Source organism: Mustela lutreola, chromosome 3 (assembly GCF_030435805.1).
Source record: "Mustela lutreola isolate mMusLut2 chromosome 3, mMusLut2.pri, whole genome shotgun sequence".
Classification (NCBI taxonomy): domain Eukaryota; kingdom Metazoa; phylum Chordata; class Mammalia; order Carnivora; family Mustelidae; genus Mustela; species Mustela lutreola.
Genome location: NC_081292.1, coordinates 165,653,199 through 165,678,979, shown reverse-complemented (window position 1 = coordinate 165,678,979; position 25,781 = coordinate 165,653,199).

Below are 25,781 nucleotides of genomic sequence, written 5' to 3'. Positions count from 1 at the left end.
GACATATACTCTTTTATGTGCCTCAACATTTTTCAAAATAAGTATAATTGTCACTGGTTTATAGATAAAAAATTAGATTCCGAGAAATGAATAACCTAAAGCTGGAATTCCAAATCCAAATGCTGGTCTGTCTAGGGTATTTTTGATATAGCACCAATAGGGTGTTGCTCAAAAGTCCACCTAGGTCAGCTGAAGGAGCAAACGTCCAGTGGCCAGGTCAGGACCTGATCTTCAGGTCAGAAGTGTCTACTCCCTCTTGTTAAGTCCCAGGACACCTCGTCTGTGCTGTTCTTTGACGTCCCCACACAGCTTCTCACTGATCTGCATTCTCATGATTTGTGACTATCTTCTAGGTTTCCCCCACAATCTCAGCTCTTGGGGGCAGAGGCCACATCTGAGTTGTGCTCACAGTATCCAGGCAGAAGGAGTTCCCCCAATTCCACACTGAGATAATTGCATGTATCACATTATTGTAAGAGTTACTTGCTAGCACATCTGTCTCCCTGCTGGAATGTGAGCTCCTGGTGGTCAGAAGTTATGACTTATTCCCCAGTTTCTTCTGAATCCAGCATAGGCATGGCCTATAGTGAGGGCTCAGTAAATGTTGGATGTATGGATGATGGGTGGATGTATAGATGGATGGATGAATAGTTGGATGAGTAGATGAGTAATGGGTGGGTGAGTAGATGGATATATGGATGGATGGACAGATGATTAGTAAATGGATAAATGGATGGATAGATTGATGGATAGATGAGTAGGTGGATGGTTGGATGCCTGGGTGGATGGGTGGGAGGGTGCGTGGATAGGTGGGTAGAAGTGTGGGTGGATGGGCAGATGGATGGAAGGAAGGGTGGGGGGATGGGGGTAATAGATGGAAGAATGGGGGGATGGCTTGAAGGATGGATGGATGATGGAAGGGTGGGTAGAAAGGTGGTTGGATGGATAGAAGGGTAGGTGGATGGGTAGGAGCATGGATAGAGGAGTGGATGGATGGTTGGATGGATGGATGGATATATGGGTAGGTGGAAGTTTGGGCAGATGGATGGATGGGTGGGTGGATGAAAGGATGGAAGTCAGGCATGCTCATGTGTTTATGACTATACTCTCTTCTTAAGGATTCTTTCCAAGAGATACTTGGGAATCTGAGTATCTATGAACATAGCCAACAGCCATCATCAGTAAATGGAGAACCATTCCCAGCTGCAGTTAGATAGAGATGTGACAGCAAAAGGAGGGCTGAGGAGTTGCAGTGTTGCTAGCCTTCAAGATGGAGAAAGGGGGCCACAAGCCAAGAGGTATGGGCCACTTCTAGAAGTTTGTGAAGTCAAGACAGTGGATTTGCCCCTGGAGTCTCCACAAAGAACATAACCCTCCAGACACCTTGATTTTAGTCCCGTGAGATCCATGTGGGACTTTTGGCCAAAAAAACTATGAAGTAGTAAATGTGTGTTGTATTGTTCCAGCCACTAAGTGTGTGGTCATTTGTTATCACAGAAATAAGAAACTATATAGGAGTTTGCTATTAGAGAAGTAGCAAATCATTCTGGGGATGTCTGTTCCTCAAGCCCATGGGGAGCAGGTCCTTCCCTCCAAAGGACAATTATAGACTTGGAATCACAAACACCAAGCAGGGAGTGAGGCACTGGTCTCTGAGCCATAGCTCCTCCCACACCTGTCATCACACTTAGAGCCTCATCACCTTCTTGCAAGGGGCAGCCACGTGTCCTATTTACAGGACTGTGTGGCCCAAGAGCAGGGTCACTGAGTCCCTCCATGGTCTGGGAGATGGGGCCTCATGCAGCTGAGACTCACTCAGGTCATGTCACCAACCAGAGGTCGTGTGGATTTTTTAGGTCGCCTCTACCCTGGTCGATTCAAGCATGGATTGTCAATTGAACATGTGTTGTAACATTAATCAGTGGCTGTAGTTTTCAGGAACCTCGGCCAGTGGGGTGGGAACTTGCCCATTTATGCCACATCCTTAAAAGGGCTTAATTTTCCAGTTGAAGCCAAACCCACAGTGTGCCCCTGACTACCAGTGAGCTTGAGTGAATATACATGGTGGCCTGCCCAGTGTCCTATATATATATATATATATATATATATATATATATATATATACATACACACACACACACATATACATATATATGTATACATATATATATACACACTGTTGACAGGAAGTCACGGGCATATATATATGTATATGTGTGTATATATATGTGTATACATATATGTATATATGTATGTATATATGTGTATATATATGCCTGTGACTTCCTGTCAACAGGCTTTGCCCATTTTTCTACCGAACTTTCCATCTTTTTAAAGCTGATTTATGGTAATTCTATTTTTATTTCTTTGACAACCCTCCATACTGTTCTCCACAGTGGCTGCATCAGTGTGCATTCTCACCGACAGTACACCAGGGCGCCTTTTTCTTGTTGTTTCATGTCTTTTTGATTCTAGCCATTCTGACAAGTGTGAGGTGGTATCTCTTTGTGGTTTCCATTTTCATTTCCCTGATGGTAAGTGATCTTGAGTGTCTTTTCACGTGTCTGTTGGCCATCTGGACTTCTTTGGAGAAATGTTTGTTCGTGTCTTCTGCCCATTTTTAATTGGATTATCTGATTTTTTTGGAGTTGAGTTGTATCAGTTTTTCATTTATTTTAGATACTAACCCTTTATTGGATAAGTCATTTGCAAATATCTCCTCCTGTTCAGTAGGTTGTCTTTTTGTTTTATCGATTGTTTCTTTCGTTGTGCAGAAGCTTTTTATTTTGATGAAATTCCAGTTGTTCGTTTTTGCTTTTGTTTCCCTTATTTCAGGAGACACACCTAGAAAACTGTTTCTGTGGGCAATGTCAGAGAAATCATTGCCCATGCTCTCTTCTAGGATTTTGATCTCTACACATTTAGGTCTTTAATCCACTTTGGGTTTATTGTTGTGGACCGTGTAAGGAAGTGGCCCAGATTCATTCTTTTTTGCCTGTGATTCAGTAATTCTACTACCGGGTATTTGCCCAAAGGATACAAAAACATTAATTCAAAAAGATTTATTCACCCTGTGTTCCTGCAGCATTATTTACAACAGCCAAATTATGGAAAGAGCCCAAGTGTCCATCGACAGTTGAATGAATAAAGAAGATGTGGTGTAGAAATACAGTGGGATATTACTCAGTCATCAGAAAGGATGAACTCTTGTCATTTGCAACAATGTGGATGGAACTGGCGGGTATTATGCTCAGTGAAATAAGTCGGTCAGAGAAAGACAAGTACCATTTGATGTTACTCACATGTGGAATTTAGGAAACAAACAACAAAGAAAAAAAGAGACAAAAAGATCCAGACTCTTAAATATGGAGAACACACAGGTGGCTGCCAGCCCCTCATAATTGTGTGATGTGATAATATCTGTGGGGGATGGGTGGGAGAGAAAAAGAAGATGAAGGAGCACATTTACCATGACGAACACTGAGAAATGTTTGGAGTTGTCGAATTACTATATTGGACACCTGAAACTAATACTATACTGTATGTTAATCATACTTCAATTTAAAAAGTTGAATTACAGCTGTTTCTTGCAAAGGAGCAAGTGGAGAAAAGAATGAAATTGAATTTGTTTGTGGACAAGAGGGAAGATTCTAGAGCCTCTGCAAAGGCCCGGAAGAGGTTCTCCACAGGGTCAGCGCTGGGCAGTGGATGCTGGGGGAGAAGCCACAAACACGATGCGCAGCCATTGGCGCCCCTCGGGGGTGTCCTCAAGGAAAATGCTCAGGTCCCTCTATGTAGCCCCTGCTGGGTCCCAGGGTCATTTTCCCAGATACTGCTGATAATTTAGAGGCACACCCACCTGCTTACTTGCTGCCAAGGTGCCTGGCGTGGGTCTATGGCTCGGCAGGCTTGGGTTCCCGCTCCTGGGCACCTGCAAGGCTGTGCCAGCCTGCGATGCCCCATCCCTGGGATCGTGCCCACAAGAGCAGAGCTGGTGTGCTTCCTGCAGGCGGGAAAATCCCAGAAGAACCACTAGGCTGGTCCTGGGCCCAGTCTGCTCAGCACCTTCCCCACCTCTCAGAGGGCGGGGGTGTCCTCTGGGGAGACCTTCCTTCCCAGGGAAGCAAGAAGCCCGGGAAAGGGCCTTGGTGCACTCACAGGCCTCCAGCATCATCATCACACCGGGGACATGACGCTGTCCTCATGCAGAGGCTCAGCATGACCATGGGACAGGGGATCACCTGAGCTCCGGGGAGAGGGATCACCCGGGCTCTGGGGAGAGAAAACCCAGGCCATGTCCACCCTGCAGACAAGGTCACTAGTCATGCCATAGCAAGGGTTGCAGGCCTGGACCCCACCCCCGGCCTGGTAGTGGGGCTCCTGCCCTTGGGCTCATTCAGAGACTCAGACAGGTCCAGCCCCAGATTCGCAGGGCCACTGAAAACCCCACTTGTCATGCCAAGTCCCCACGTCCCTAGGGACACCCAGCGTTCCGTCCCAGCCGACACAGCGTCCTCAGCCACCTCAAAGCAGAACGCACTCCTGTCCACAGGGCACCACAAAACTGGAACAGCTGCTATTTTTAACACAAAACCACTTCCCGTTGTCATGACAACCAGTCCTAAAATTAGAAACGCTGCACACCGCGGGGTAGAAGCCGAGCTGCTCCAGTTGCCTTCATCCGTTCCCTGGCCTGGCCCCGCGTTGCCAGCATAGGCGCAGACAGCCAACAGGCCTGTCTTTCCCCGTGTGGCCCCCATCCTGCGGGGCAGCTCGCGGGACTCCCTGCCCCAGAGATGGTTGTGGCCCGGTGCTGCCGCCGAGGCCCGGTGACCCCCACATGGCCTCCCCCAGTGCCCCCGCCTCACCCTGCTGGCGTGTCCCCAAATGTTTCCCACCTTCAGGGTGGACTGCCCACCAGGTCCAGTCTCCAGACACACAAGGGACACCGGTCAGGGCCTCCAGCCTCGTAGCTGTGCCCACCACGCCAGGTCAGCCTTGGGTGACCTCTGCCCTTCTCAGGCACACGTGGCTCCCTCCCCCCTCCCCAGGCCTCCCAGATTCCTCCTCTTGAGCCTTGCTCTCTTGAAGGTCACCCCAGAGGGCCGCCCTCCAGGCTCAGGCACAGCCCCACTGCTGAGCAGAGAAGCAGGAAGAGGCTGAGCCTGGCTCTGCACGTGACCTCTGTCCCCCACATCACCTATTTGGTGAGGCTCTGAATGGCTCCACTCCCAGTCACTGCTCATCCAGGTTTTGCCATACAGTAACATCGTGTTCACGTGTGTGCACCATTCGTGCGATTTCCACATGTACGGCTTTGTGTGACCACCATGACAATTAGGATAGTCATCACTCATCAAAGCCCCTGGGGCAGCTACTTTCCAGCCCCAGCCTCACCCACCATTGACCCCCGGGGGCCTCCAATCGCTCTGCCATTATCACATCGGTGGCCCCTCAAGAATGACACAGAGCCGGACCCCAGCAGTGGGAGCCTCTTGAAATAGGCCTCCTCACTTAGCGCAATGCCTCTGGGGCCCAGTCGGGTTGTCGTGTATCAGCAGACTGTCCCTCCTACGGCTCAGCGGCGCCCCATGGTGTGATGTTCCCAGCTTGCTAAGCCATCCAACATGAAAGAATACTCGGGATCTTCAGTGTTTATGGTAATCAACAGAAGTGTTACAGACCTCCGTGTGCATAATGCAGCCTGTGCGGACATCATTGTCATTTATATCGGGCAAATACCCCAGCTGAGGTTGTTGAGTCATCTGGTAAGTATATGGTGAATTTTCTAAGCCATTGTCCACAGTGGCTGCCCCATTTTTCGTCCCTCCTGCGGGGTCTGAGCTCCACGCCCCCATGCCATCACTCGGTGCCATCATGCCCTCCGCCACTGTTCCAGCAGGTGTGTTTGGCCATGCTGACTGGATGGTCTCCAGTTTCTAAGGACAATGCTCTTTTCCTTGGGAATGACAGACCCTTTCCATTAACTAATGCCCCATCCCTTAATGGATGGCAATTCTGTCTCGTCTGTGTGACGTTAGCGAGCTGAGGACTCTAAGGCCTGCGTTCTATAGGGCACCCGTCCAGGCTGCTCCACACATGTGACCATTGTGCCATTTATAGGCCCGAAGAAAACTGTCACGGTCACTAACAGCAACGATGCCGGTGACAAGAAAGCTCATGTTTCCCAAGCACGTCTGTATGGTCCAGTAGCTGCATTTCTGTGTGGAGTCCTCTCTCCCCTCATAGTGGGTGTGGACGTGGCCTCACTCTCCCACATGGCAGCCAAATGATAGGACGTCATCGTAAGGAAAAGCCATCAGAAAGCATAAAGCTGAAAATACATAGAGGAGAAAGTGTAACAGACAGGTAGTTATTCATGATTAATGACGTTATTCTTCTGGATTTTGTGATGTTTGTGCTATTTGCCAGCTCTTTTTAAGGTATGATGATTGGTTGCAATATTTTTCTCCTTCTCAATAAATATTCACTTTTATGTCCAAATTTGTATTTGCGATTTTTCTCTCTTTCTCTCCTTGGACTCCCTGCCCGGGTTGTAAACTCTTCAGACCGGCCCTCCCGAGCCACCCCTGCACAGGGAGGGGTGAGAGAGGGAGCGTGAGTCCTTCCTTTCTCCCCTGCTCCCGTGGCTCCTGAGAACGCAAGGCCAGAAGGCGGGCAAAGGTGGGAGGGCCCAGCAAAGCCCAGGTCTTGTGCTTGGGGACAAAGCCTACCGGGCCTATCCAGGCACGGGTTCAGGGTAGCAGAAAATGGCTCCCTGTGGACCTGCTGGGGACAGTGCCTCCAAGAGGGAGCAGGGGGTGGGTATGCAGGGTCTGCTCTTGGGAATCCCACAACTTCATCCTTTGCCTCCTGAAGGCTCCAATGCCCATGGGGTGGAACTGCATACAAGTGTCCTTGCAGAAAGCAGCAAGACAAGTGTCCTGCAGTGTAGTGAGCCCGCATACTGGGCCAGCGAATGGTCAGAAGAGGGTTTTGTGGGATTGCTGCGTGTCCCCAGACGCATGTCTATGTGCCCGTCCTCTTCAGAGTCACACGCCTTACTGTTACGACTGGAGCAAAGCCCAGAGACAAGGCTGGCCCACAGAGCCAGACCATGAAGCCACAGGACAATTATTCTCTGGCATTTACCTGATTTCCTGTCACCAGTCCCAAAGAGCAGGTGGCCTCCCTTGGTTCTTGCCACACATTTTACATGTGTTCACTGTGGACAACACAGAAGGAGGGTCTTATCATAGCTCCTGGATGTTGCAGAGGAAACCAGCAGTTTTCTAGTTACTGGGACACTGACCACACCTATTCTGCTGCTGAATCTGTGACACAGGGGGGCATGGGTGTGGAGCAGCACCTCCTCGGGCCCTGGAAGTGGGGAGCACGGGGTCCCCGAAGGCTCCCTCCCTCCCACATCGGTGGTGATGCTCCTATGCACAGGGACCTGAGCTGGGCTCCCGGCCAGAACACCGCAGCTCTCGGCCTTTCCATTAGTTTCGCTTCCTCACAACATGGCGGCTGGGTGACAAGGGTCTCAAGAGATCCATGAGCCAAGGGAGACTTCCTGGCCCTGGGAGTGATGTGGGATTCCCAACATGGCTCTTCCGTGAGGCAGCCACCAGGTTGCATGTTTCAAGAACAGAGGAGACTCCACCTCTTGATGGGGCCTGGAAAATCCTGAAAGCATGCGTGGGACTGGAATCCCATGATCTGCTGTGAGGCCCACGTGCTAGGTGCTTTCCCAGCTGGCTGCGCACATGAGACACAGTCTGCGGTGTTGGCTGGAACCTCCAAGGTGACGTTCTCAGACAGCATGGACACGTCTGTCCTCGCAAGGGTGGCTCCTGGGCCAGAGTTCACTCTGTGTGTCCTTGTCTCCACAAGAGCACGTGAAACCCACCCACACTTGGCTTACTGCTGGGCATTGGCAGGAGCACAATCCCCATGTCACTGCTGCCCCAGAACCTCACCCTCCCAGTCTAGGGACTCACCTCTTGTGGGATGTGCATTCCTGTGCTCGTCCCTCTGACTCCCTGTCCTCATTGCTCTCCAGGTCCCAGCAGGCCATGGTCAGGGCAGTGCTCGTGGCCTCAGAGGAGGGACAGGCTTGGCAGAAGCAGAAATCTCATCCTCTCCAGACTTTCTGGATTTTGCTTCCAAAATCCTAGGTCCCAAGTCTGAGAGCCTCCCCTGTGGCAGGCCCTCACCATTAGCTCCCCTTCATGGAGCCACCTGCCAGGCTGTGGGGCTCCCATGGCCAGGACCGAGCAGGCTCCAACCACAGCTAATTAGGAAAACAGGCTCTGAGTCCCGTTGCCTCTGGGGATCTGAATTCTACCCACAGCCATGTGAACAAGCATGGAGGTGGGGCATCCTGCATCCCCACAGGAGAGCAAGACCCCTGCTGGCAGTCACCCACAGCCTGGTGGGCCACAGGGAGCAGGGACATGTGGTGGCCCAAGTGTTTGCGTCCACCTGAAAAATCCGGGGCCCAGTATTGGACTGTTTTCATGGGGAAAGGAAAGACTTTCTTAGATGTGCCTGGCAAGAGTCCCCTATGCCTCACTGGTCAGGACTATGTCACTTGGCAGCTCCCCAGGGGAGAAGGAGGGCCTTCCCTGCTGATGTTCCTGCAGACGCAGCTTGGCCACCTTGCTGCTGACATCTCACCCCTCCTCCACGGGGCATGCGGGTGGGGGGGCCCAGCCTGGACCCCCGACGTCCGTCAGGGCTCAAACCTTCACCGTGTTTGTGACCCTGGCCACTTTTCCTTTCTCTTCTGGGCTCTACCTCCTCCAGGATAAAACCAGGCCATGGGGGGACTTGGGGTCTCTTCCAAGTCTGATCTTAAACATAACATTCATGTGAGAGTCTCATGTACCAGGAGACCCAGTTGGACTTGATTCCTAGGACTGAGTAAACAAGGAAGACATTACATGATCCATGCAGGAAAGGAGGCCTGGACATAAGGGGAAAAGAAGCAGAATATATAAGAAAATTTTAAAACTTGAATTATTTCCAGAAGTAGGAGGAGAGTCTGGGTGAAATCACTCTATTTTTATCAGAAAAAGAAGCCCCTACGAGAGACCCGAGGTGGAGTTTTGAGTGCAGACAGACCCTGCTGCCGAGGGTCTATCAGATGGCAGAGGCAGGATGGGTGTGGTGGATGGACAGAGGGCAGCACGGCGGATGGACAGAGGGCATTGCTGTGGGGCAAGCACCTGGCAGCCCCAGACAGCTCTGCAAGCCCTTTGATGAGCTCAAGTTTCTCTTGGGTCGAATGGCAGGTGCGTGTGGAAGGAGAGCCTGGCTGAGGCCCTCCGGCCTTCTCCCACGGCGTCCACTTGAGGACACTGACATTTGGTCCCCCTCCATGGCAGGAGCTCCTCAGACCAGGCATCGAGGGCAAAGGGCAGGTGGGAACTCTGAACAAACCTGACCTGCTTCCCTGGGGCCCAGCGCAGACGGCGGGGACCCAGCAGGGGACGGAGCACCTGCAGCCCCCGCTCTGACTCCCGGGAAACTAGAGATGCTCAGGCGGGGACCTCCTCATCCACACATGTCCATGGAGGGACATGGGGCCCTCGCCCCCGTCCAGAGAGGCCTTTGTAATGAATACCTTCTTTCTCCTGTGTGCGGGCCTCCACGGGCTGGAAGAGATCCCATGTTGTCCAGGGGTGGCAATGTCCACTGGCCGCCTAGTGGACACGAGGAGGCCCCGCCTCCCCCTGCAGTTCACCCGTGTGGCTGTGGGGATGGCGGGGGAGATGGAATTAGCCGGCTTTTGAAGGTGCGTGTTTATGAGCAGAACGTTTGGTCATGCACCCCCGTCAGGGACAAAGCCTGGGCTTGGAGTAAACCAGCTGGCCTGCAGGGCAGGAGGCCCCAGCACCCCCCAGGAGCCCGTCAGCCCCAGCGTGTGAGGAGGCCACCCCATGCCATCTTCCACAGGAGGAAACCAGAGCTCAGGTATGTGAAGTGGCTCAGGGGTTTGTCCTCGAGGCCTAGGAGCCAACATCCCACCCAGGGCCTCTGTGGTCCGAGCGTCCTCTACCCCAGGGTAAATTCTCCTCCTGGCCTCCTCCTGAGGCCCCTCCATGCCTCCTAAGAGTGGGACCTTGGGGCCAAGCGACTTCATGGGCTCCATGAACACATTACCACCACTCCCAGCTTGGCCAAGAAAGGATTCTTCCCTCCTCGAGATAGCCAGGCAGCATGCCCACTATCCCCTGTCCCCGGCTCGCCCCATTCCCTCCCTGCTGCATCTCCCTTCTCTGTCTCTGTCCCCATCTCTTTGTCTCTGTCCAGACTGACGACTGCTCACCTCTAGGGACGATGTGACCTAGGACACCTTGTCAGGCCATTTCACAGGACTGGGCTCACCTAACGTTTATTGAACGCCTTCTGTATGCCAGCTCAGTGTCTTCCCACGCTCTCTTGCCCAAGAGCCCCGGGCGGCTGTCCCATGCTGGACTGAGCACTCGTGGGCAGACCACACTCACGACACTGGGTCAGCAGCTCCCAAGGGTCTTGTGGCAGCATCATCGTGGGCAGGCAGGTGCGGACTGGGTTGCAGATGAAGGAGTGAGCGGCTATCCAGTGGTAGCAAGCGCTGCTCTATTCCAGGAGCCCTTGGTCTGGGGGAAGGGGCAGGTTTTCCTGGTAACTCCGTCTGGCCTGCTTGCTGTCCCTCAGATGGAAAGGCAGGGGCGCCACAACCATGGGGGTGGGGACCTTCACCCCCACCCACAGGAGCAGCAGAGGCTGGCGTGGCCTGGTCCCTCTTTGCCCACCAGGACCCACTGTGAGCCTTAGGGTGTCCTTCTCACACAGGTCCGGGGCCGTGTGAGGGCAGGGCTGTGTCAGGCTCATCCCTGCGGGACACACCAGGCACTTGCTAAGCTCACAAACACTTTGTTCAATTAGGCACCTGGAGGGCCTAACTCTGGGCCACACTTGAACAGCGGCGTCAGCATGGATGGTAGCTGGCTTTGCCAAACAGTCTATCGTGACTCCAGTGGGGGTTCTCAGAGGCCCTCCCCGCGGCAGGATCCCGGGGAGAAGGGCCCTGCCTGCCCCTCCCCTCCTCCCTCACTCCCGTAAACACCTGCCTTCAACTTCCCATCCCTTCCCAATGCCTCATCTCCTGGGGCAGCCAGGTCCAGCGAAAGGAACGGCGGGCAGATGCTGCAGGTGGCATTTTCTTGGCAATCCCAAGACAAAATAGGGAATTGGGCTTACAAGCCCTGCTACGTGCCAGGGAAGAAGATGGGGCCCAACCCCCTAGGGGTCAGCATTTGGAGCTGCCCGGGGCCCAGCCTGAGACAGGGTGCGAGCCCAGGTCTCAGCTTGGGGGCTGGTACTGGCCACCTCCCAGGCCCCCACCAAGTGCATGCCCGCATTAACATGTCAGTTTGGTTTCACCTTGACCATTAGCAAAGACAAACCGAAGGGTATTGCCAAGAGAACACCATGGCAGATATTTTCTGTGGAGGGAGGGGGATTTCAGATGAATCTGAGTCCATTAATTTTACCCAACATCTTTGTCACTGAATATTCATATTACACGTGTGTGTTGGGTGGGGGGGGGGTGCAAATGTAGTCCCACCACGCTCACGGGCGGGGGAATGTGGCGCCTTTATTTCTCGGTCTCTGCCTGGGCCTTGCTCCAGAGGCCTCCATATGATGTCAGCCTTTAAATTAGCCCATTGGGTCAAAGTGCAACCTCTCAGATTTCACCCCTGTCCCCATGGTCCCTGTGCCCCACGAAATCAAGTTTCCCAGCCCTCTGGGTCCCTGGGCTGGGGTGGCGTCTCCACAGGAACTGCGGCCCTGGTGGCCTCTCTGAAGGAGCTGTGGCCTGGGTGGCCTACATTCTTACCTGCTGACTGCTGTTATACATTTCCTGGCTTCACCCTCTGGGACCCCAGTGTCTTGCTCTCTGGGTCTGTGCAGCTCGTGATGGAGCTTGGTAGATAGGTCTGTGTGCCCAGGGCCCCCATCCGTTCAGCCACTCTGATTACACCCAACACTCAGCAGTCATGCTGACCTCACAAGTCCCAACACACAGCCACATTCCTGAGACATTATTTGAACCCTGGTGGTTTATTACGACAGATGCATTCAGGGAAACCACAGCTAGATCGGCACGAGCCCATCAGCGTGGTGGACACCGGTTCTGGGGTTTTAGACAGTGGAGAAGATACTCCTGAGCAGACAGAATGCCATTCATAGGCTGAACCAGGCACCACCCAACACAGGGCACCCACAAACCCCAAGCCAGCCACAGCTTGGGAGGGGCACCCAGGAGACCCCCTCCCCGACTCCCATGGGCACTGCACAGGCCCTGCTCCGGAGAATGGTTGGCTGCAGGCCCAAAACTGCAGCATGCCTGGTTCTCTGGAGATCCCTCCCTTGCTTCACAGATGGAGAAACTGAGGCAGAGCATGGTGAGAGCAGAGGCAGAGTCTGCTGGCTAACTCGCTGGCCCAGACACCCAGCAGCAATGAAAATTCATTGAAAGATAGCCCACATATGGCAAAACTCGCCATCATAATCTACAATTCCATGATTTTGAGCAGTTCACAGATTTACCATAGCGTTGTCACACTCAGGTTGTATAACACTTCCATCAACCCCAAATCCTGCCGCGGCCTGCCTGAGGACAGCCCCAAGCCCACCCACCCTCAGCCACAGGCACCCAACCGCTCCTGGCCTCCCTCAGCGTACTGCAGGTGAGAAGTGACGTGGCCATGGCCTCTGCTGGCTGTCAGAGGGCATCCGCCCCTTCAAAGGTGCAAAGGAAGGGGAGTGTGCAGAGGTACAGGCAGCAGTCTCAAAGCACATGGCCCACAGGCAGAGGACTGCGCACTGAGCAAGACTGTAATTAACGCAGTTACGCATTGGTCCCTCCCCTGAGCACGGCAGCAGGCACCCTTGTCCCGCAGGGCTGCCAAATTCTGCCAAGCAGCCAATAAATCACAAAACGCCGCCACCAACGGGGAGACAAAGGAAAATTTCCATGTCAGTGCAGCAGTCTTTGTGACGGGAAACGTGGCTGTCTAGATCAGAGGTGGGACTCGGGATGCCCCACATCTGTGCCAGCTGGGGGCTGGATGCCCTTACTACTGCAGGTGCCCTGGCAGGGCCCCTGGAACACAGAGGCAGGCTCGGGGTCCAGGTGCTCTAATCGCCTGCTGCCTCCACACCCTGTACACACAGAAACTGATGGTCCTCATGCCACCCAGGGTGGCACCCATAGCGAAGGGAGAGCATGGGTACTGGCCTTCGTTGTCTCTGACCAGGGCCAGGAGGGGCAGGTGCACACACTGGCTTTCCCCAGTCCTGCTTACCAGAATCAGCGTCTTCCTGAGCTCCAACTGCACACCGTGGTAAGCCAGGTGTGCCAATCTTTCTGGAGACACGTCAGCCTCTTTCCTGGTTCAGGGCCACCAGAAGATAGGCTGGAGAATAGGCGACATCACCGGGAAGCCATGTGTGTCATTGTACCCCCAGAGGGACGCTGAGAGAGACTTGGTTCCCTGGAGGCTCTTCCTCGGGTCATTGCCTGACATGTCATGTGAGTCCTCACCCTACAGTTCAGGTCTCTGCACCTTCAGCGCCCGGGACCCCCAGACCAGTGTTTTCCTGGTACTTACGGCCTGGGAAGATCCGGCGTCCTCCGAGGTGGGAGGGTGCCTTCTCCGGCACCCAGCTCCACACACCAGGCCTCTCGGTGCCGCTTGAACACACTGAAGGCTTCAGTTTTCCAGAAAGCTCCCCTGGGCCTTATGTCCCCTGCAGATGCTCCTGGAAGACCAGTCCCATCCTGAACCACATCGCTGTCAGGAGCAGACACACCTGCCAGCACCTCTTCCTGCAGCGTGGGGAACATGGGTGACGCAGAGCCTGTGGGAGCAGAGGCACCCAGGAAGCAGCCGCTGAGTTTCTGAGCCTTAGCCAACTGCACATTTAAAACAGGACACAGACTCCTTGAGCTGTTTTCTCTTCCTGTGAAAATATATCCTTAAAATACATGTTTTCATGATTTCCAAAAACAGTTGATCTTCCCTACCTGTGAAATCAGACCTGCATAATTATGACTTCAGTTATTAATTAAATCTACAAGAGGTTGACCATGAAATTTCAACTGTGCAGATCTGGATCAGAAGTGTGAGACCCGCTCGGCACAGAGTCCCCGGTTCCCTCTACATGGAGGAAGGCGGGCTGTGGTGTCTGCACCAAAGGGACATGGCCAGGGTCTGGGGCTCCTGATGCATAGGCCCACCCAGAAGGCCACTCAGCTCCAGCTACTTTGTCCAAAGGAGCAGTGAGCCCAGGGTGGCTGGACCTTCTGATCTGTCAGCCCAGAATTCCCAAATTTATTAAATGTTTTCCACCAGCATAAACCGTAGAAATAATGGTCAGCCAATGGAAATGTGTCTAAAGTTCGGAGCTGGCAGACAAAGCCACCCACTTGTGAGCTGCTCTGCAGAAACAGCACAGCACCCCCCACCCTGGGCCCCTGGCCTGCCCCCCAATCACACAGGTCATCCTGACCATCTCTTACTCTGAGACGTGCTCTCCTGTGCATGTTCTGGACCACAGGAACCTTCCACAGATCACACGGCCCATCCTTAGATCCTTGCTCTGCCCTGGGAAGCACAGTCCAGCACCAATAATGAGAAGAACCTGGTTTCTGGGATGGGGGACCACATGTCCATGACTGGAGACACACAGAGATCAAACCATCCATGACCTCTAGGGACTCAGTCACAGGCCAGCTGCAGAAACAAGGAGTAGGGTCACCTGGCATTTCCAGATATAGTCAAGAGAACATCATTCCACGGGTGTGAGCTGAACCACAAAAATACTCTTTTGTTAGGGTGCTTGGTAGGCGTGAGGGGGAATTGCTTTTCCTGTTCGGTGACATCACTTGCAGGGCCTCAGGGGATCCATGGGATGAGGGTGAACCCCGAAGCCACACCATCAGAGGCTGAACCTCACTCTGTGTGGCCTACCAGTTACAAGGATGACCTGTGCCTCTACGGCCCCAAGCCACCGGTTCACCTACAGTTTACCTGTCCATAAAGTGGACATTATACTAACATTTATCCTACGACTGTTGGGAGGGTTAAGAAAAGCAGTGCATGTAGATTTTTAGAATTTTAGAAATTTTAGAATTTTAGAATTTTAGAATATCCTGCCAGAGCACAGCTATTGGCGTGATTCTTGCTATTTCTGGTCAAGGCCCCAGAGAGGTACACGTGCAGGGACAATAGCAGAGGAACACATCATGGGCTGGGTTCTGGCCCCAGCTCTCTGATGACAGGACGTGTTGGTGAACAAGCCACAGCCAGTGCTCCCCTCATAGCCTGGCCTCGCACTACACCCCAAACCACAGTCTTTTTTTTTTTTTTCTTAAGATTTTATTTATTTTTTTTTTTGAGAGAGAGAAACAGAGAGAGCACGAGATGGGGGAGGGATTGAGGGAGAGGGAGAAGCAGTCTCCCTGCTGAGCAGGGAGCCTGAAGTGGGGCTCGATCCCAGCACCCAGAGATCATGACCTGAGCTAAAGGCAGATGCTTCACCGACTGAGCCCCCCACATGACTCCCAAACCTTGGTCTTGTCATCTTACTCCATCTTGCTGGATGGACCTGAGGGCAGGGGGTCGATGGGCAAGAACAGTCCCTGAGCCCCCCAAGGAAAGCAACTGAAAGGTGGCCCTGGGTCCCACCCCCACACTGAGGCAAGCAGGGAGCCCACAGCCCCATCACACAGATCCAGGAGGTGGGTCTCCCCCTGATTTGCAGAATGCCCTCTGCACAGGTTTGTGGTCCAGGCTGATAATCAGGGAAAGAGGTGGAGGGACATTGGTGCCACCGACCTTGGATGCATGGAGCCCAAAGCCTGTGCCAGACCCCAGAGGGTCACCAGACCTGCTGCTACTGCACTTCCCACCCCCTTGACATGAGGAGCAGTCGTGAGACTCACTCTATCCCCAGCATCTGGCAGACACTCCATGCTCTTTGCAAAAAAGCTGAAAACCACACTGATGTGCCCTTTGGTGAAGCAGCCTAACGCTTTGTCCCTCTTTATCTTTTTTTTTTTTTTTTTTTTTTTTTTGACAGACAGAGATCACAAGTAGGCAAAAAGGCAGGCAGAGAGAGAGGAAGGGAAGCAGGCTCCCTGCTGAGCAGAGAGCCCGACGTGGGGCTCGATCCCAGGACTCTGGGATCATGACCTGGGCCGAAGGCAGAGGCTTTAACCCACTGAGCCACCCAGGTGCCCCTGTCCCTCTTTATCTTAAATCTCTTTTAAAGGTTTCTGGGATGCCAGACAGCTTAAATCATGTACATGTTAAGGACACCAGAAACCACCCCTCATGTATCCTGCTGATGGGAACCCCAGACCAGAGATGCTGAGCCAACCACCCCACACAGCATGCTGAGGTCTGGGAGACCAGGGATCAGGGCCCCCAAGCCCATGGAGCTCCCTGAGCCCACGTCCCCTGCAACTCCAAGTCCTGCCTCCCAGGCGAGTGAACCAGCTTTGCACCGGAGGTTTTGGTGCTGTGGCCTGAGGACGGCCAGGACTGTGATGTTGAGCCTGCGGGGTCTGTCTGTGCCATGGTGGTCCCTGGGGCTGGTGTGTGGCTCTTCAGTGGCCGGGGGCACCAGGCAAGCCATCCATGTGGCCCTGGGGGTGGCGAAGGAGGTGGCGGGCCAAGCCCATAGAGGCAGGTCTGATGGAGCCCGGCCCTTCCTCTTGAGGGACCCTGACGAACTCCAGGTCCGCTGTGACTGAGGGTGAAGCTGTAGTCCAGGTACGGGCTGAGGTTGGCTCCTGGTGGGTGATTTTGGAGGTGCCAGCTTCTCTGGGCTTCACCTCAAACTTGCCCACAGGGCCCCTTTCTCAGTGTCCTCATCCTAACAGCCTCTTGGCCAAGTCTATACGAGATGAGGGAGAGTGCCTCAGGTCTCCCTCTGCCCTGTGGTGGCAGCAGCCCTCGCTCCCCCTAGACTTGCTCTATCCCTGTCTTCTCTCTGGTCCTAAGGCCAGAAGGAGGCCATGCCTGCCATCCCCTCAGAAGAGCCTTATGGGACTTATGGGAGCCCTGAAGCCTCGAATGATGGTATTGTCCTGAGCAGTGAATGCAACCCTCTCTTTCTCATCCCTCAGCAGGAGCAGCAGCAGTGGAGGGCCAGCTTGGGTGGGACACCCCTCACCAAGTGCAGAAGTAGTCAGTCGCCAGCTTGGGTGGGGCATCCCTCACCAGGCACAGCAGCACTAAGGGGCCAACTTTGGTGGGGTGTCCCTCAGCAGGAGCAGAAGCAGTGAGGGGCCAGCTTTGGTGAGGCATACCTAGACATCCCACAGAGCTACTGACAAGAATTCTGTCCAGAGCAGCCCTAAGCGTGGGGACGGCATCAGGGGCAGTGTCTATTAGGCGACCGTCTACAGGACTCCATGGCTCAAGGCAGTGGGAGGATGAGCACAGCTGTGGTGGCCTCTCAGCTTTGAGGGTCTGGCCCCAGGATTCCTCCTCAGAACACGGCAGGATGAGGTGCCCACTTAGACCACCTCCAGGGTCAGAAGGACAGCAGCTGGGGCCAGCCCGCCAGGAGGGAAAGCAGAGACAACCGTAGGCCAAGGTCCGTAGGCAGGGACTCAGTCCTCCCATGGCAGCAGCCAGATCTCAGATGACCTGCCGTCACCCACCTCTCTGTCCTTGAGCCTTTCCAGGCAATGGTGACAAGCACCTTGATAGACCCCCCCCTTCCTTCACCAGACTTAGGGTCCTCGGATCCCCCTTGTCTAGTACACGTGTTGTCCCAGCATTGCCCAGTGTCAGTGGGAATCCAGCTCCATTCGCTCCAGGTGCGTTCCCCCTCCCTCACAGCTAGCACACGCCTCTCCCCCGACCCCAGTGACATCCGATCACCTGGCCTTCAGCAGGAATCCTGCCAGGTCCAGGAGCCAGGACCACCCCCTCCTGGTGTTAGTTCTCATAATTCATCCCCCACCCAGACCTGCTCCTTGGCTAGAAATCCCCACTCACCTCTGCCTGTTCTGTCCCCCTATTGCACAACTTCCTAAATGAACCCTGTTCCACTGTCCAGATTTGGGTTTTCCTAAAAGCCCCTTTGCGGGGCAACACCTGGGCTCTCAAGCCTGCAGAGCAGGGCTGGGCCCAGAGTCAGCCGCTGCCCCAGTGGCCCCTGGGTAACCCAGACACTTGTGCCCTGACCTGTGGTCCTTGCTGTGGACTATGAGAAGCCCAGTGCCAGAGGCCGCGAGGCTGGGAAACATCTCGAAGTGGGGGTGAATGGTGTCCCCCAAAGATGGGTTCAAATCCTAGACCCCATAGCTGAGGGTGTACCTTATCCAGAAGAGGCATCTTTGCAGACATCATGAAGCTAAGATGTGGCCACGCTGGAGCCGGGGGTCCTGAGACCAACACGGAAGCCCTTACAAGGGAACAGAGGGCAGGTCGAAAGACAGAGACACACAGAAGAACCTGTGAAGACGAGGCAGAGAAGGCAACAATGTCCCCACAAGCCAGGGATGCCAGGGTTGCCAGAAGGCCCCAGAGGCTGGGAGGGCGAGTGACAGATTCTCCCTCGGGGCCTCCAGAAGGAAGCAGCCCAGCAGACACCTCGACTGTAGGCTTCAGGCCTCCGGAATGGTGAAAGAACAAATCTCTCTTGTGGGAAGTCCCCTGGTCTGTGGTAATTTGTCAGGTAGCCCCAGGACATTGATACACGCTTGCAGGGAAGTAACAGCTGAGCACTCTGCAATGGTTTAAGGCCCTTGCTTCTGCAGCTTTGCTCTGCGTGGAGTAAATATCAACAATGTATTTAATTTAGTATTTGGTAATGTCTTTCAAATTGGCCAGAAATCCTGTTAACACAATAAGCTTTAAAAAGTACACAATTAATGAAAAATTCTACCTCATTTGTTTCTCAATTAAGTGGATGATAAGCATATAAACTGCAGAAAATGTGTATCGGGGCGCCTGGGTGGCTCAGTGGGTTAAAGCGTCTGCCTTCTGCTCAAGTAATGATCCCGGGATCCTGGGACTGAGCCCCGCGTCGGGCTGTCCACTCGGTGGGGAGCCTGCTTCCTCCTCTCTCTCTCTGCTTGCCTCTCTGCCTACTTGTGATCTCTGTCTGTCATATAAATAAATAAAATCTTTGGAAAAAAAAAAAAGAAAAAGAAAAAGAAAATATGTATCAGCATTTTATCACTGTGGGACTTTGATAGTCATCCTGAATTCACAAAAACGAGGGGGAAAATGTCAGCATCTACTTTAAAAACTAAGTTGTAATTCATATCAAACCATGACCAAAAATCGTAATGTTGCGCGTGCGGATACAAAAGCTGGGTTTGCCTGCACCGGGAAGCCTAACTTTTCATTTAGATTAGTTGATTTTTCTTTTAAATCCATTTTGCTCACCCTGAAGCCTAGGCTTCCGCGTGCACCCAGGTCAGCGGGATGAGAGGAGCCCCCAGACACTCCACGGACTGCCTCCTTAGTGACATCGATGCCACGAAGCAAACTGGGTGTGTTCATTCCAACACAGGATTCCAGTTTTTACAACAATTTAATTCATAGAATCAGAGAAAAGCCTTGAGAAATTCATCCTTTTGCAAAGTAAATGTGTATTCTTGTGAATGCAATTCAGTCACCAAGTTCAGCGTTGGAATAAAGCTAGCTGTTTGCAATGAGGAAAAAGTCTGGGGGTGAAGTAGCATTCTTGCTAAATAAGGGAGACTACGGGGAGGAACCTGGCATTGATCACGGTGCAAATATAATTCATAATCTTGTCGGACGAGCTATGATCATCTACCAATGGTAATGGAAGTTATAGGCATCGCATTTTACCCTATTAGTATGTATGAGATAGATGTATGCAGACACAGAGTTAGAGTAGCCGGCTACAGAACTTTTACGATTAAGCAGATATTAAATAAAAATATCTATATCAGGGTCGAGCATTTTTTTTCTCTTTGATACCTACTGTGAATTTGAGTTTAAAAATATATGAGTCAGCAGGACCAGGACACCCTACAATGCTATGAATGGCACTTTATTTAAAAAAATGACATTTAGAAATCTTTAGTTAAAGTATTAACTGAAAACAATATCCAAAAACTTTAGCTTTTGAGGATTTTACCAAGTATAGTTATTCAAAACAAAGCCACAAACAGGAAGGCATTGAAACTCAACTAAGAAAAAGGAAAGGGGAGTTCAGTTTCAATAATGAAATTAAAATAAATAAAATAGTAGATTTTATAGCTCTGATTCTCCCACCAGTAGTCATTATAAAATCTAAAAAAAAAAAAAAAAAAATCAGTTTATAATGAACTTTTTCAAGGTACGGGAGAGAAGCCAAATCAGGAAGAAACTAGAAGGTATACAATGCTTGAAATATGATAAAGTATACCAAAAAATTTCAACATTTTGAGGAAAATAACATCTTCCTCTAATTTTTTTTTTAGACTACAGACCAGAAAATCAGACTCACCAGTGATTCTGATATCAGACAAGGTTTTTAAGCTAATAGATTATACGTTATACACAATTAACATGTTAAGTGGGGGAAGATACTCAAAGTGGAGGCTGGAGTATTTCAACAGAGACCTGAAGCCTATTTTTAAAAAGTCAGACAGACATTTTAGAAATAAAAAGCACAATACCTAAAATGAGAAATTTATTTAATGGATTTAAAAGTGTGCTGGACGCTGCAGAGGACAGATAAGTTGATAGAAAATACCCAAGATGGAGCAGAGAAATAAAAGGAAAGAGTAAGCAACAGAATGTGAGGGCCACAGAATAATAGTAAATAGTCTAACGGAAGTCAAATGGCAAGGAAATTGGATTTTTAAATGAAAGGGTGGGTTGGAGGAGGATATCCTACCAACCTAAAAATCTGTATACACTAATCTTTCCAAAGGAGGGTAAAATGTATGACATTTTTAGAAAAACAAGAGCAAAGAGAATTTGTTATCAGCAGACCCATGCTTCAGGAAATACTAAAAGAAGTTCTTCAGACTGAAGGAAAATTTCCGAACTAGAAATAGAAACTGCAAAAAGAAAGAAAAGAAAAAAAAGCCAGAGAAAAGACAAATACTGTGTGTAAATATCAGAGAATACTAATTGTCTAAAGCAACAGTAACTTCTATGTTTCTCAGGCTTATGCAGCAGATGATGGGGCTGGAGAGAGGCAAGGTGTAAATGGAATTACATTCCTGCCAGAGTGTCCTGTTGTCCATTCCAACACCATAAAGCAGACACCAGAATGAAGATTTGCAGAAGATTGACTGGGGACACCTGTGAGGGAATGAAGAGCAGGTGAGCAGAGGCCTCAAATCATGATGCTGGCCTAACCCTCATGACAGAGACAGTAAGGGCAGGACCAGGTCAGAGGAGCCTCAGTGGTGGCCCAGCCAGGCCTCTGGGGGCCCCAGGTTAGAACTGCCATCAAAGGAATCTTGTGCCCAGGAAAGACATGACATTGTCCTCCAAGTACAATCCTTGGCTAAGAGCAGCCTGGACACAAGACCGTGGTCTCAGCCAGATGCTGGAATTGCCCCCAACTGCCTTCCCTATAGCAGGGTCTCTGGGAACCCCAGGACACCTCACAGCTGCCATGTTTATTTGCTTCAGGCATGGGAAACGTTCCAGGCCACGGTGGCCCGCGATAAACCAAGACTACATCGTGTAATCTCTAGGCAACCTCTAAAAGGAGAACACAAAAATGTGGTCTAAATAGCCACAAAATAAAATAATAAAGAGCACTTAATAATATCTTTAACTTAACATTAACTTATAATTATTAATATTAACTTAATAATATCTTTAAAATACAGTGAAAAGGAAAAACGGGGCAAAACAGGTGGAACAGAATAAGCAGCAAGATTAAAACCAATTTTGTCAGTAATTTCATTAAATATAAATGGGCCAAAGTCGAAAAAAGTCCTGAACCATTGAACTGATAAGAGTGACAACATGTACAAGATTTGGTTTTGAAAGTCCACGTGTTGTGTTTTGCTATATCTCAGTTTGTGGGAAAAATCTTTTAAGGGAACAGTTGTTTTTAATTGGATAAATTTCTACCCCATACCAGAAAGGAATTTAGTTGAGAAGTCACACAATTTTGCATGATCTATATATGGTGAAAAACATTCAAATGACTCATGAATACAACTTCTTTGACAAGTTTTATCTTATAAATATATTTTCCAAAGAAATGCACCCTGAAGGGAGGCATTAAGATAGTATCTATGAAAACATTTGACCTGAAATATTTACACATTTATATATGAAAATTAGAATTAAGATCAGCCTTCCTTTAGTGTAACTATTCTGATCTTACACCTTGGCGTTGACAGAACATTTCCTCAAACATACTCTGATCCATACAGAAGAGTTGATTGAAGAGTCTACCATTTCAAATTTATTAACCACAAATAAGAGAAGATTGCCATTCCATGACGAGATAAAGAGATAAAGGAGAAAAGATACACTTGTGCCAAGAGAAGGGGCTAGCAATGTTCTCAGTGTGTCAAAGGCCACGTGCTCAAAACGTTGGTTTAGTGTTGAGATAATCCATAGGCAGAAGATTTATTTTGCCTTAATGGGCACGCCCATGTTATTTTTGACAAATATTTTACTTTTTTAAAAAAGATTTTATTTATCGGGGCGCCTGGGTGGCTCAGTGAGTTAAGCCGCTGCCTTCGGCTCAGGTCATGATCCCAGGGTCCTGGGATCGAGTCCCGCATCGGGCTCTCTGCTCAGCAGGGAGTCTGCTTCCTCCCCTCTCTCTGCCTGCCTCTCTGCCTGCTTGTCATCTCTCTCTGTCAAATAAATAAATAAAAAATCTTTAAAAATAAAAAGATTTTATTTATTTATTTGAAAGAGAGAGAGCGAGTATGAGCAGAGGCAGAAGGAGAGGCAGAGGGAGAAGCAGGCTCCCCGCTGAGCAGGGAGCCCAATGTGGGGGGCTCCATCCCAGGACACTGAGATCATGACCTAAGCTGAAGGCAGATGCTTCACCAACTGAGCCATCCGGGCACTTGGAAGTTCAAAGTAATTTTACTTTTGAAACTTATTAATTAACAGAACTACTTTAGAGACCCAGCATGCAGTGTAATTATTCGGTTGGCCCATAGATAAATATTTCAAAATTTCCAAATTTATATCATTTCTGGCATCTCCTTCACTCTCATCGTTGTCTTTGCTGGATGGCATCTGGAAGCTCACAGCCAAAACGCCACTGAAAATTGGGGTGATGGTGGTGGTTTTGGATGAGCCATCCTGTATCTCTGGGGTGAGGTATCTGTCTCAGGAACAGCAGCATATCATCACAGAAGCAAATTACAAATGAAATGTGGATGACGTCTGTGGCCTGTCCCGGGCGGGTTGAGAAGTCACTGGATGAAGACTCGAGTCAGGACACAGATTCCGCCAAGCCCATTCCTGAGGGCGTTTGCTCGTCCAGACCCATCTGAGTGATCAGGCAGGGTGACAAGGTATCCCAGAGGAAGAAAGCTGGGCTTATAACCATCAAAGCACTGCAGTGACGCACGGGGTCTCGCTTGTAAGCCGTACAAGACATTCCCTCATTAAGATCCAGCGCCTCAAGAAATTCATAAAGAAGGTGAATCAAAGAGAAAGAAGTGCATTTTCAAGACTCTGAGATGCCAAAGATCAAAACGCGTCTTAGCGCCGGCCAGTCCCTCTGTGACTTACTTGAAAAGGTTATTCACCCACCTGGAGTGTCAAGTAATTGATCCGGTTACAGCCTTTCTCGCCTTCACTCTCCGCAGTCCAGGCGCAAATGTCAGCGCCAGAACGCTCAGTGGTGCCCGAGTCCAGATCCAGCAAACAGGAAAGCATTCAAATGATTTGCAGTTAAGCTCCCACTTTTAAAGTGGCGGATGGAGCATCTGAGCCTAGCATTCTACTCTCTCTCTCTCTCCTCTTCTGACAAGCCTCGTGAGCACTAGGGAAAAGGAAAACAGTATTACTTCCTTTTCTCATGGGAGTCACCGGCCATGCTAGCTTTTATTTATTCTAGATTAACAGAGGAACTGTGGTAAAATACAGGCTAAGGAAATAAGCTGATAAGGTTTAATAAGAGCGAACACATTAGCAGAAATCGAGGTCTGTGTGATCCCGTTACTGAATTCTAGTTACTGAGCTTCCGGGTCGCTCTTGGAATAAAAGAATTGCCCTTATCGGTAGCATCCTGAAGTTACCAAACAAAGCAGCTGGACACTCTTCCCTCCGCAGACGTCACCTGTGGCCAGCGTGGCCCCACCTGTGGGTGCCGGGGTAGAGGTGGTCAGGGCTCCTGGATGAGTCCTGAAACCCCCTCTGAGGCTGTGGCCCAGGGTGGTGAGCAGGTTCTCTGGGTCTCTATTTCCTTAAGCAGTCACAGCAGCAGGAAAGGGACACTATTCATGGAGCGTGAGGACAGTTCCTGGCCCCTCATGGGGGCCTAGCTGCCACAGCTCCCTTTTGCCCCAGGAAGATGTTCACAGAATGCATTCCACGGCTCCTGGGGGTGGCCCACCCAGAGGAAGTGGACAGGCTACTCAGAGGAGCCAAGTGTCCCTCACAGACGTGTCTGAGAAAGGAAACACGGGGCCGGCCAGGACCAGCTCTGGGCCCTGCCAGCTGGGGCTCTTCCACCAACCACAGGGGTCAGAGCCCAGCTGAACACCTGCTTCCTCAACCTGAGTCTTTCCCAAAGGAGAAAACCACAGCCCTATTTTGGAAATTTCTAGGGCTCCACACTTTAGGAACAGTAGATTTTGTGGGCTCACTGCTGCCCGAGTCCTGCCCAGGGCACTGACACTGCAGGTCTGACACTGAGAGGCCATGTCCCCTCGTCCCAGCCCGACCCCCCGGAGGCACGTGCCCCACTGCCCCAGCACCTGGCCAAGCCCTTGCCTGTCTTTGCGGACAGCAGGAAGTTTGCAAGCTCATTAGGACTCCTTCCTGTCTGGAAAGTGAGGGGACCTTCGAAGGTCCCCCATCAAACTGCCAGGAGGCCATAGCCTGGGAGGGAACAGGGTCATGGTGGGGCCACTGCTCCTCCGTCTGCCTTTGCTCTGGGGGCGACTGCTCTCTGGCTTTTGGGGGGCAGGACCAAGGACTCAGCCAGACTGACCCGACCTCAGGTGGGTTTGTGGCGGGAAGAGATGATGATGGACACACGAGACACGTTCTGGAGAAGGGGTGGAGGGGTGTGTGAATGCAAAGCGAGCCATGGAAATGTGTGTCTGTGGGCACGAAGGAGCAGACCCAGCATCCTCCGAGGTCCTGACTGTGCCCTTTACATCTGTGTACCCCCTTGTGTCTTATTTTAGGACTATTCTTTCCCATTGTAAAGAGAGACTCTAGACGTGTCTGTGGCAGTGGGTCATGGCAGTGGGTCAAGGCAGTCGCAGGCTCGAAAGCTATTGGATACTGAAGGAGGACAGGGACCCGCGGGGGACCACCTCCCTGCCCCAGGACGAGAGTCCCCTTGCTCTGACCACCTGCCCTGTAGCTGGAGCCCAAGACTGCCGCCCATGACCAACGCTTGGACACAAGTTCACCTCGAGAATCACTGAGCCCACGACTCTGATCACATGCCTGCTGTCCAAGCACAGAGAGGCTCCAGCTGTGCACACGTGCAAATCGTGCAGTGCGATTCTAACAGACTAGGGTCAGACTCGTGTTTATGGCTCATGTCATGGTTCCTCTTGAGTA